Source organism: Salvelinus sp. IW2-2015, linkage group LG20 (assembly GCF_002910315.2).
Source record: "Salvelinus sp. IW2-2015 linkage group LG20, ASM291031v2, whole genome shotgun sequence".
Lineage (NCBI taxonomy): Eukaryota > Metazoa > Chordata > Actinopteri > Salmoniformes > Salmonidae > Salvelinus > Salvelinus sp. IW2-2015.
Genome location: NC_036860.1, coordinates 4,637,013 through 4,643,026, shown reverse-complemented (window position 1 = coordinate 4,643,026; position 6,014 = coordinate 4,637,013).

The following is a 6,014-nucleotide window of genomic DNA, read 5'->3' as shown; positions in this document are numbered from 1 at the left end:
AATGGTCAACTAATCATCAAGCCCTTGACTAGTTGAATCAGGTGAGATAGTTCAGGGTTACAAGAAAATTGTGAAACGTTTGGGGGTCCAAGAGGAGAGGTTTGGAACCACTGGTCTATACACACCATTTATATACACCAGGGGTGTCAAACTCATTCCATGAAGGGCCTAGTGTCTGCAGGTTTTAGTTTTTTATTTTCAATTAAGCCCTAGAAAACCAGGTGTGGGGAGTTCCTTATTAATTKGAGTTTTTAATTTATCAATCAAGTACAAGGGAGGAGCGGAAACCTGCAGACACTCTGCCCTCCGTGGATTTTTAAGTCTTGAGACAATTGAAACATGGATTGTGTATGTGTGCCGTTCAGAGGGTGAATGGGCAAGACAAAAGATTTAAGTGCCTTTGAACAGGGTATGGTAGTAGGTGCCAGAAGCACCGMTTTGAGTGTGTCGAGAACTGCAATGCTGCTGGGTTTTTCATGCTCAACAGTTTCCCAGGTGTATCAAGGGAAACTTGGTGTATCAAGGGAAACTGCAGGCAGCAGTCGAAAACAGGTCATTGATGAAAGAGGACYAAGGAGGCTGACCTGAATTGTGCAGAGCAACAGATGGGCTACAGTTAGTCATCTGACAGTCCAGTACAACATTAGTGCCCAAAGACCCATAAAAGAATGCACAACTTCACGTACCTTGAAACGAATGGGGTATGGCAGCCGACGACCTTGCAGAGTTCCACTTCTTTAAACAAATAAAGAAACTGCAGTTGCAGTGGGCTAAGGAACAAAAACACTGGACACTGGAGAATTGGAAAAACATTGCCTGGTCTGATGAAACCCGGTTCCTGAGGTTTCACGCTGATGGGAGGACTAGGGTATGGAGAAAACCACATCACTACATGCATCCATCATGCCACGTGTCAACATTGCAGGCTGGTGGGGGTGGTGTGATGGTGTGATGGTGTGATGGTGTGGGGGTTGTTTTCATGACTCACATTGGGTCCCTTGATAAAAGTGGAGCAACGTTTGAATGCCACAGGATATCTGAACATCATTGCCAATCAGGTGCATCCCTTCATGGCAGCAGTGTATCCACCTGCTATTGGATTTTTTCAGCAGTATAATGCCCCATGCCACAAGGCTAGGTTTGTCCAGGAATGGTTCAATGAACATGATTGTGAATTAAGCTTACTGCAGGGGCCTGCCCAGTCACCAGATCTCAATCCAATTGAGCATCTGTGGTATGAGATGGAACGAGCTAGTCGGAGTAGAGATTCACTACCAGCCAACTTGACACAACTGGAGTTAACATGGGCCAGCATCCCTGTGGAACGTTTTCAAAACCTTGTAGAGTCCATGTCCCTGACGAATTGAGGTTGTTCTGAGCGCAAAAGYGGGTGCAACTCATTATTAGGAAGGTGTTCCTTCTTGTTTTGTACACTCAGTGTATATATACAGTTGAAGTCGAAAGTTTGCATACATCTTAGCCAAATATACATTTTAAACTCAGTTTCACAATTCCTGACATTTAATCCTAGTAAAAATTCCCTGCTTAGGTCAGTTAGGATCACCACTTTATTTTAAGAATGTGAAATGTCAGAAAAATAGTAGAGGGAATGATTTATTTCGCTTTTATTTCTTTCATCACATTCCCAGTGGGTCAGATTGTTACATACACTCAATAAGTATTTGGTAGTATTGCCTTTAAATTGTTTAACTTGGGTCAAACGTTTTGGGTAGCCTTCCACAAGCTTCCCACAATAAGTTTGGTTAATTTTGTCCCATTCCTCCTGACAGAGTTGGTGAAACTGAGTCAGGTTTGTAGCCTCCTTGCTCACGCAAGCTTTTTCAGTTATGCCCACAAATTTTCTGTAGGACTGAGGTCAGGGGTTTGTGATGGCCACTCAATACCTTGACTTTGTTGTCCTTAAGCCATTTTTCCACAACTTTGGAAGTATGCTTGCGGTCAGTGTCCATTTGAAGACCCATTTGCAACCAAGCATAACTTCCTGACTGATGTTTTGAGATGTTGCTTCAATATATCCACATAATTTTCCATCCTCATGATGCCATCAATTTTGTGAAGTGCACCAGTCCCTCCTGCAGCACATCACCCCCAAAACATGATGATGCCACCCCCGTGTTTCACGGTTGGGATGGTGTTCTTCGGCTTGCAAGCCTCCCCCTTTTTCCTCCAAACATAACAATGGTCATTATGGCCAAAAATATATATTTTTGTTTCATTAGTCCAGAGGACATTTCTCCAAAAAGTACGATCTTTGTCTCCATGTGCAGTTGCAAACCGTAGTCTGGCTTTTTTATGGTGTTTTGGAGCAGTGACTTCTTCCTTGCTGAGTGGCCTTTCAGGTTATGTCGATATAGGACTCGTTTCACTGTGGATATAGATACTTTTGTACCTGTTTCCTCCAGCATCTTCACAAGGTCCTTTGCTGTTGTTCTGGGATTGATTTGCACTTTTCCCACCAAAGTATGTTCATCTCTAGGAGACAGAACCATCTCCTTCCTGAGCGGTGTGACGGCTGCGTGGTCCCATGGTGTTTACACTTACATACTATTGTTTGTACAGATGAATGTGGTACCTTCAGGCATTTTGAAATTGCTCCCAAGGATGAACCAGACTTGTGGGAGGTCTACAATTTTTTTCTGAGGTCTTGGATGATTTATTTTAATTTTACCATGATGTCAAGCAAAGAGGCACTGAGTTTGAAGGTAGCCTTGAAATACATCCACAGGTACACATCCAATTGACTCAAATTTATCTCAATTAGCCTATCAGAAGCTTCTAAAGCCATGGCATACTTTTCAGGAATTTTCCAAGCTGTTTAAAGGCACAGTCAACTTAGTGTATGTAAACTTCTGACCCACTGGAATTGTGATACAGTAAATTACAAGTGAAATAATCTGTCTGTAAACAATTGTTGGAAAAATTACCTGTGTCATGCACAAAGTACATGTCCTAAACCGACTTGCCAAAACTATAGTTTGTTAACAAGAAATTTGTGGAGTGGTTGAAAAACGAGTTATAATGACTCAACCTAAGTGTATATAAACATCCGACTTCCACTGTATTTCTGGACTCCTACATTGCTTTTTCTGAAATTGCTCGTTCTGATACGTTTAAAAATTTTGGATCATGCGTGTATATTTAGGTATTACTGCACTGTTGGAGCTAGAAACATAAGCATTTCCCTGCATCTACGAAAACATCTGCAAATCTATGTATGCAAACAAACTTTTGATTTGTTTTCAGTGAGGGTTACTTTGACAGTATTAATATGTTCTGATTTATCACAACTTCCTGCGGGTCACTTCCTCTTGTTCCTCCTTGTTGTGCTGCAGCGAGCAAGCAGCTGCATCTTCATAAAAGTAATGAGAAAATGCCTCTTACTGACAAATGTATTGAAGTACCAATTTACTGGCCAAGCCTGCTGCAGGTTATGTTGAAGATGCAAATGTGTGAGGGGGAGTTAGTGTTTACGACTGGGTCATTAACAAGGAGCACATTGAGCATTTGCATTTTGAGTGTCTATGTTTATGGAGGTGGATGACAAACTGAAATCTTCTTACCATCAACGTCCTCCACCTCTGACAGAGAGCTCTATCTTCCCATGACAACATCAACATCATCTTGCTCAGACTCGTTTCAGGTAACAACGGATTTAGTGACCTAGTATAGTCCTGTGGGCAGATTGAAACAGGTGGCTGTTACACTATATATACAAAAGTATGTGGGCATCCCTTCAAATTAGTGGATTTGGCTATTTCAGCCATACCCGTTGCTGACAGGTGTATAAAATCGAGCACACAGCCATAGACAACATTGGCAGTAGAATGGCCTTACTGAAAGAATCAGTGACTTTCAACGTGGAACCGTGATATGATGCCACCTTTCCAACAAGTCAATTTTCTGCCCTGCTAGTGGCTGCCCTGGTCAACTGTAAGTGCTGTTATTGTGAAGTGGAAACATCTAGGAGCATCACCGCTCAGCTGCAAAGTGGTAGGCCACACAAGCTCACAGAACGGGACCACTGGTGCTAAGTGCGTGCACGTAAAAATGCCTGTGCTTACAGTACTGCTTGTAACGACTACGTAAAAATAGCTCTGCCCTTTGGTTGCAACACATCACTACCGAGTATCCGAAGTACTGCAACTGCCTTCTGGAAGCAACTACGACAGCCAAAATCAAGACGAACTGTTCGTCGGAGCTTCATGAAATGGGTCCTGCCCGAGCAGCCGCACCACAAGCCTAAGATCAATGCCAAGCGTCAGCTGGAGTGGTGTAAAGCTCACTTGCCATTGAACTCTGGAGCAGTGAACTCTTTCTCTGGGTGATGAATCACACTTCACCATCTGGTTTTGCGGGATGCCGAGAAACGCTACCTGCCCCAATGCATAGTGCCAACTGTCAAGTTGGTGGAGAGGAATAACGGTCTGGGGCATGTTTTTGGTTTCGGCCTAGGCCCCTTAGTTCCAGTGAAGGGAAATCCCATAATTTTGATCATGTAGTGTACAGTGGGGCAAAAAAAGTTATTAGTCGCACCAATTGTGCCATTTCTCCCACTTAAAAAGATGAGAGCCTGTTATTTTCATCATAGGTACACTTCAACTATGACAGACAAAATGAGAAAGAAAAATCCAGAGAAATCACATTGTAGGATTTTTAATGAATTTATTTGCAAATTATGGTGGAAAATAAGTATTTGGTCAAAAGCAAAGTTTATCTCAATACCTTGTTATATACCTTTGTTGGCAATGACAGAGGTCAAACGTTTTCTGTAGTCTTCACAAGGTTTTCACCACACTGTTGCTGGTATTTTGGCCATTCCTCCATGCAATACTCTCTCTAGAGCAGTGATGTTTTGGGGCTGTTGCTGGGCAACACGGACTTTTCAACTCCCTCCAAAGATATTTTATGGGGTTGAGATCTGGGAGACTGGCTTAGGCCACTCCCAGGGACCTTGAAATGCTTCTTACGAAGCCACTCCTTCGTTGCTCCGGGCGGTGTGTTTGGGATCATTGTCATGCTGAAAGACCCAGCCACGTTTCATCTTCAATGCCCTTGCTGATGATAGGAGGTTTCACTCAAAGTCTCACGATACATGGCCCCATTTCATTCTTTCCTTTACACGGATCAGTCGTCCGCTGTCCCTTGCAGAAAAAACGGCCCAAAGCATGATGTTTTCCCCCCATGCCTCACAGTAGGTATGGTGTTCTTTGGAGGCAAACTCAGCATTCTTTGTCCTCCAAACACGACGAGTTGAGTTTTTACCAAAAAAGTTTTATTTTGGTTTATCTGACAATAGACATTCTCCTCATTCTTCTTCTGGATCATCAATTGCTCTCTAGCAAACTTCAGACGTGGCCTGGACATGTACTGGCTTAGCAGCGGGGGACACGTCTTGGCACTGCAGGATTTTGAGTTCAACTGGCGGCGTAGTGTGTGTTACTCTGATGTAGGCTTTGTTACTTTGGTCCCAGCTCTCTGCAGGTCATTCACTAGGTCCCCTCGTGTGGTTCTGGGATTTTCTGTCTCACCGTTCTTGTGATAATTTTGACCCCACGGGGTGAGGAATTTGCGTGGACCCAGATCAGGAGAGATTATCAGGCTGGTCTTGTGATGTCTCTCTCTCTATATAAATGCCTCCTCACAGTTGATTTCTTCAAACCAAGCTGCTTACCTATTGCAGATTCAGTCTTCTCAGCCTGTGTGCAGGTTTACAATTTTGTTTTCTGGTGTCCTTTGACAGCTCTTGGTCTTTGGCCATAGTGGAGTTTGGAGGTGTGACTGTTTGAGGTTGTGGACAGGTGTTTCATTTTATACTGATAACAAGTTCAAACAGGTGCGATTAATACAGGTAAACGAGTGGAGGGACGAGGAGCCTCTTAAAGAAGAAGTTACAGGGTCTGTGAGAAGCCAGAAATCTTGCTTGTTGTAGGTAGCCAAATACTTATTTTCCACCATATTTGCAATAAATTTCATTAAAAAATCAACACAATGTA